The following is a 6,760-nucleotide window of genomic DNA, read 5'->3' as shown; positions in this document are numbered from 1 at the left end:
CAGGAGGAAGCACCCCAGCGCTGTCAAGAGCTCTCCCGTGATCTTCGGCGAACGTGCCTTGCGCTTGCGAAACCTGGGGGCACCTTTGCTGGAGGTGGCAGGCCTTCGCTTTGTCCGGGGGGGGAAAGGCAGAGAGACATGCCCTTTCCTCTTTCCAAGAAAATACGGAGGAGAGGGGAAAAACGAAGAATGAAAGGTCCTTCCGGCTGAGACAGGAGAGGGTTATGCTATGAGTACGTAAACTTGGCATTTGCAAACTGTAGCAGTACTGGTAGCAATATCTGATGCTAAAATTAGGTGTCTTTTGGCAAAAGCAACCAAAGAATGCTAATTAAAGAAAACGGCTTAATTCCATATGCGCTCATTTGAATTACTCAGGGACAAGTGCTCTGCTCTTTGCCAGACCGTTCTGCAGCTTTCAAGGACTTTTCAAGTGCTTTCCAGCCAGTCCCATCCCCGATGCCGTGGCTGTCCCAACGCCCGCTTCCTCCTGCAATGGTACATTAACCGTTTCACCACTTTCGCGTCTGCAACAACACGAGAGCGTTTTGCTGGCAGAGGGTTTTTGTTTGCACGCAGAGGGTCCAGCCAGGGCTGGAGCCGCCTGCTCCCTTCTTCAGCTGCACGCGAGGATGTATCTGGAGAGACAAGTGCAGGCTGTCGTGTGCTCCTCTGCCCTCAAGCCTGCTGTATTCTTTTAATTCCTCAAACGCCCTCCCGGCAGCTCTTGCGTGCAGCAGAGCTTTCCAAATTATTCTTTGAAATCAACGCAAGGTCAGGCTCTTCAACCAGGACAAATCCAGACGTGGCGACCTTTCTTTCTGGCAGGATGCTGGAGCCATCCTGACAACGCGGGAAGCACCAGAGGATGCGATATGGAGAAAAGAGAAAGCCCTGCAGGGGCAGGGAAACGAAACCGAGGAAGAAATGAGAGGAAACATTTACGTGACTGCAAATAAATGAGCTGGCCATGGGATGGCAGCAAGCAGCTGGGCTAGCAAGAGGGAGCGTGCGGCTTAGTGACTGCCCTGACTCTGGCAGCAGAAGTTACCCTAAACCACCAGCTCTGAACTATTAGAGCCATTTGTACGCGAAAAGAGTTTTGCTCTGTTGGTAAAGCCACGCTTCTGCTTGTTTTCTCTTCCAATTAGTAATGACAGCTTAAGTTGTGTAGTTGCCACATCTAAGTGAGAAGGATTTAACCAAAGATTCCCTGAGAAGGTGGAACATCCCGCCCTTTGAGAAAAAAAGAAAAAAAACACCAAAAAAAAAACCAACCCCACCCCACAGTTCTGCAGATATATAAGGACACTTCTGGCTTCTGCACAATCCCCGACCAACCTGAAACACCCTTCTGGCCACCCCACTATATTTTATGAGACCTGGAGGCACTTGGCTTGTTCCAAGAGGTGCCACCTCCCACTGCAAAAGCAAAAGCTGGGGTCGCACGGCTCTGCCACAGTGGGCATCTGAGCTTTCTGCCACTTGAGCATCCACCACATCTCACGAAAGAAACGTGAATAAACTCTTTCAGGCGTCCCTTTCCCGCCACCCCCATAGCCATGACATGCAAAACATCAAAGAAAAACCAACATCAAAGAAACTCACGGGCAGCTGACGATTTGGCTTTCTGCAGTCATGGCAAGTGCTCAGTCAGGCCCAGGCCTCCTGGTCACTCATGGCCTCTTGTCTCCCTGTGTCTGTTGATGTGGGCCCATCACCGTTGCTTTGGGCCTGCAGGACGAGTAGGAATTCTCTCCAAGGGAGGGAAACGCTGATACCTTGCGAATGATGTGTCGAGGTGAGTCCAGCAGAGCTTCTTCAGCAGGCTGAACAGTGCCGAGGTCTCAGAGCCTCCCGCATTAGCAGGCGGCAGCACAAAAAGCCTTTCCTCATGCTCGGGAAGGAGATTTACTCTCCTAAGCACCCAATACTTCTTAACTACAAGCAGGGCTTCACCCCAAACCCCATCCTCTGCTGTGAAGCATCAACTGTAGCTCCGGGGATACCGGTGGATCTAAACAGACCAGGGCTTGGGTGAAAATGCCCCGGTTTTACAGGCAAAGACGGGCGATTGTACAGCCACTCAACCCTACAGCAAAATGGCCTTTGGCATCATAGGACCCAGCTTTTCGGAGACGCTCGCTGGCCAGGCACAGCCAGAAGTAGTGCACAAGAGGCCAAAAAGGTACAGCCAGAGCAGACTTTGCAGCAGAGGCCATGAACTGCAGTTGGAAAGTGCAGTTTGGACTTTAGGAGAAGCCTTTTCCTGCGGAGGGTTGCGCAGGGCTGCAACAGGTCACCCAAGGAAGCGGGGAGGAATCTCTGCCAATGGAGGCTTTCAAGACTCAGCTAGGACAGAGCCCTGATGAGCTACTGCTGGCAGTTCACCCGCTTTGAGCAGGAGGTTGGACTAGAGACCTCCAGGGGCCCATCCCAACAGCACTCCCACGTTTCCACGACTTACAGGGTGAAGCAAAGCCTCCCGGTACTTTTACCCAGAGCAGCACCGCACCGCGCAGCCGGAGGAAGGCTACACCACGCTGCTCTACCTCCGGAGCCGGCAGCACGCTGGCTGCTCCTCTGCCTGCCTTAGTCTCAAATGTCAAAACAGCTTTTGGCCAAGAAAGCGGTATGTTCCCAGCCAGAGCCACTCCTGCTGAACTACCCCAAAGCGCAGTTGGTGGAGCTAGACGACAGCAGCTTGTGTTCAGACCCAACGTATTCTTCTTGCCAAGCTCTCGGTTTCTGGCCAGCTTGCTCATTAGCGCTGTTTTCCAATAGGATTTTTACTAGCTGCTGAGAAACAGAGACACTATGATCAATCCTAAAGCCTAACAGGTTCAACAAGTATTAGTCAGGCTTCATATGCTGGTCTGGCATCACTGGCTTCTGTTTGAAGCTTGTCTTCCCTCTCCTTTTCCAGTAGCAGCTAGGATCCAAGACTTCCATTAATTTTCTTCAGCCCATTTCATTTAGCAGTTTTTCCCAAACACTTCTATCTGCTTTTGACTGATGTCTTCAAAATGAAGACAGAGAGAAAGAGTCCTATTTTTTTTCTTTTTTTAATTTTCCCTACCCAGTGCCAGTCATTACATAAACTGAATTGCAATTTCTTGTAGCAGCTAAAGGTACCTCTAGTGCGGGGCTCTCATATGAAGGTGAGCAGCCAGCTCCTATCTTTGTCTTTATCCTGGGCAGGATAAAGAACCTCTGCTTCAAATCAGTTCATGAGTGACATAAAGGTGGTTCAGGGAAATACAGCGCCGCTGACCAGAAAGTTGCAGTTTGGTGCTGACAAACATCTGAACAACTGCTTCTGAAGGATCTTTCTGCTCTCGTGTCCTTCTAGCCAGATACGCAGAAAAGCAAGACTCTTTAAAGTCTTCTCCTGAAAAAAAAAAAATATCCAAGACCCTGGGAACTGAAAAGAGCAAATAAATATTTTAGCACCACCCTAAATTAGGGATGCTTGCGCGGAGGATAGCCTTTGTGCACTCAGGAGAGGAGCTCCCTGTCAGAAAGCATCCTTGCCAGGTGGGGCGCGGAGCGGCAGGCTCTGGCTGAAGTGGTTTCGTACACGAAAGCCTTCAGCGGTTTGTTACCGCTTCTCGGGTGGAAATTACCACCTCCTCGCCAGCCGGGGTAACGGGTCGGGGGAGCGCTCCTGGCGAGCTCGGCTGCCAACCCGCGCCGTGCGGCTCAGACCACTGCCCGAAGGGCTTGCAGTCTATCCGCCCGGTGCGATGCCACGGTGGATTAGGATGGGAACACGTGACCGGCCCCACCAGCAATAAACAGTGGAGGGTGATAATATCTTAAATAATTCTAGCTGCTTACGAAGGGTTCGTGTGGTTGCAATACCTCAGCACGTGTATGAGCCAGAGCTCCACAGCACTTCATGTCTTAAGCAGATTTTTTCACCAATAAACTGGAAGGTACATCATCTCTCTCCCTGATTTTAGTTTTTCACGCTGCCGTCCTCAGCAGCAGTCCCCCAAGAGCAATAAATGCTGAGACGGTGCGTGGCAGGAGGCTTGCCTGGGAGGGAAAGCGCTGAAAGAGGAACACCATCAATTTGGTTGCCTGCTTTGCTGCACAAGGAGCTACATCTCGCCTTGGCAAAGCCAAATTCCTCCCAAAGAGAAGCAGCAAAAGCGCACTGTCTGCTCCGAGTGCCACGAGAGATGCTGCGGGGGGCGGATCCCTCGGGCAAAGCCACTCCGCAGGCACAGACTCACCTTCCCCGACGGCTAGTAAAGCCCCTGAGTTTTCGGGTCTGCGGCTGGGTGCCCGCATTCAATGAGCTGGCCTATCTGGAGGGCAAAGTCCTCTCAATCCTACTCGGAAAAATTTGCGGGAGGAAGCAGCAGATGTGCAGGTGGGGTGACGTGGCTGTCCCACCCACAGCTAACCCCGCTTCCCGTTAACCCAGCAGTGCTCACACTGCAAAGATCTTCGGTCTGCTGTCAGGAGATGTGGAAAGCACCGTCGATCCTCTTACAGGGCTTCACTCTCCTCCAGCTAAACACGCACACGTTCTCCCACACGCATGGAGAGCTGCTGGTGAGAGAGACAGTTTTCCCCTCCCGGCCAGCCCTGCAGATTGCTTCTGGGCGGCTGAAGGTCTGCCCGCTCCTTCCCCTGCTCTGCTCTTGATTTCACACAAAGCAAGAAAATTGGAAGATGACTTTTTCTTTTCTTCCTTTTTTTTCTTTTTTCTTTTTTAATTTGCAGGTCTGATTCAGAGTCTGTTCAAGGCACTCGGCAAAGCCACAGAGTGGTGTTGGCTTGACTGAGAACAACACTCTGGAAACACTGTCTGCCTTTCCTGCCAGGACGCAGCCGGATTACCCCCAAGACTTACTTTATTTAAGAGCGACCCATAGCAGTGCTGTTGGAGAGCACAAGGGAATGCAGGCCCTTCTTCTCTACCCAGGAAAAGGCAGCTCTTCTCATCTTGGAAACTAAAGCAACAAAAAACCCCAGAAAACAGATCAGGAGAGCTGTGAGATTTGGCTTACACAAGCCAAATTTTGGCGTACCTTTTCACGCACCCTTTTTGTAAAAGGAGAGTTATACCCTGCTCCAAGCCATACGTCCAGATGGATCAAACCTTTGTGAACAAAATCAGCACTCAGTGATTTACTCACAACTTCCAGTGGGCCACAGCTGAGCACCCCGACACAGATGCCATGAGGAAAGCAGAGGCGGGAGCCATCGTACTCTGGTAAATCATATCTACTCAGAAGTGACAAGTGTATAAGGAGCAGTGAGGCAGGAGGGCTCTGTGGTTTGGAGGAACATTCAGAGCACACATTGATGCTTTCCTCTTCAAGGAGGGAGGGGATATTTGTCCTTAAGGATTCTTAAAATACTTACAGATGTTCCCATAATCGTTGATGCCAAACCCTGATGCCCCTCATGCGACAGCACTATTACACATGGGGAAAAAAAGCACACCACTTCCAGTGCTGTTTCGCCAGCCAGCGAGGTGTGAAAAAGGGATTTCTTGGTCTCTGTTCGATCCTTCCAGGGAGCCAGGTTTTCTCTGTGGTTCACAGAAGGGTTTCTGGAAGCCGCATGGGGAAACCAAAGTGGTGGAGAGCAAACCAGGCCACTGTCCAAGGCAGGAAGGAACAGGGCTGCATTCAAGTGGAAAAAACTGTGGAGCAGAGTCTCCTCCCTTATCTGGAAGCTCATGCTTTGCCTCTTTTCCTTGCCCTGGCTGTTAACAAGCTCACCGCTGGCCCCGACCCACCCGCTCTCAGAGCCTGTGCTGCTCCCATCCCTACCTCTCACATCCAATCTCTGCCGTGGAGCCCAGACTTCACCCCGAGAATGAGGCAGGTCACGCACAGCTCAGCTCTATTTTCTCTTTTTAGGGTTAATGGTTTTTTCCCTCCTTGTAAGAAATAGTTTTAATGCTTTCTAGAGCTTCTGCTAATACCCCCTTCCTCCTTTTGGCCCGCTTGTGACACCTCTTTGGGGATGTTCAGAAGGTAGAGCAAGCATCACTGGCACCGCGAGGGGCAGAGGAGGAAGACGGGGGTGGCAGAGCGCTGGAGCTGGCAAGAGGAGCGCGGCACGGTTACCTGCCTGCGCTGCGGGGCGGTGCTGGGCTCGCCACTCCTTTGAGCAAGGGTGAAGGGCAACCTTCTCGCCTCCTCCTTGATATCTGCCCGCTGCCAGGCAGAGGCAGCTCCCTCCCAAGGCAGGCGGGAGTCCCACACGGAAGTCAAACCCACTGGGTTCACACGAGACCCGAGGCGAAGGAGCTGGGGAAGGAAACCGCACGCTGCGGCGAAACCCCAGGCGCCTCGCCGCTCGCCCCGCCGGCGGCCTCGGCTTGGCCAGCTGCCCGCAGACAGCTCCTCAGAGGTCTGCCCAGAGGAGCGAGAGCGGAGAGGGGGAAAGAGAAAGGCTCTCCACCATGCAGGTAGGAAACAGAAACTGCTCAGCTATTTCCAAGAGGTTGCATTTCAGCATCTCTGAGTCACCTGTATCTGGAAACATGGGACACTCTAAGCTCTGATCTCTGCCGCTCACGTGCTTTCAGCCTTTAAAGCACTGAAAAAGTACTACAAAACTCCTGTTCCGCTTTTCAGGGAGCCGTCTCATTCCTACCGTGAACGTGCGATGGGGAAAGCGGTGCGTGCTGCTGGCTCTGCAGTTCCCCGCAGCCGGGGAGCGAGGCAGAGCCGAGCCCCACGCACCCCAAGGCGCAGCGGCGTCAGGACAGGGGCCACACGCGTGGCCC

The sequence above is a fragment of the Phaethon lepturus genome, unplaced genomic scaffold (genome assembly GCF_000687285.1).
Source record: "Phaethon lepturus isolate BGI_N335 unplaced genomic scaffold, ASM68728v1 scaffold40916, whole genome shotgun sequence".
NCBI lineage: Eukaryota > Metazoa > Chordata > Aves > Phaethontiformes > Phaethontidae > Phaethon > Phaethon lepturus.
This window is presented reverse-complemented; position numbering follows the sequence as displayed.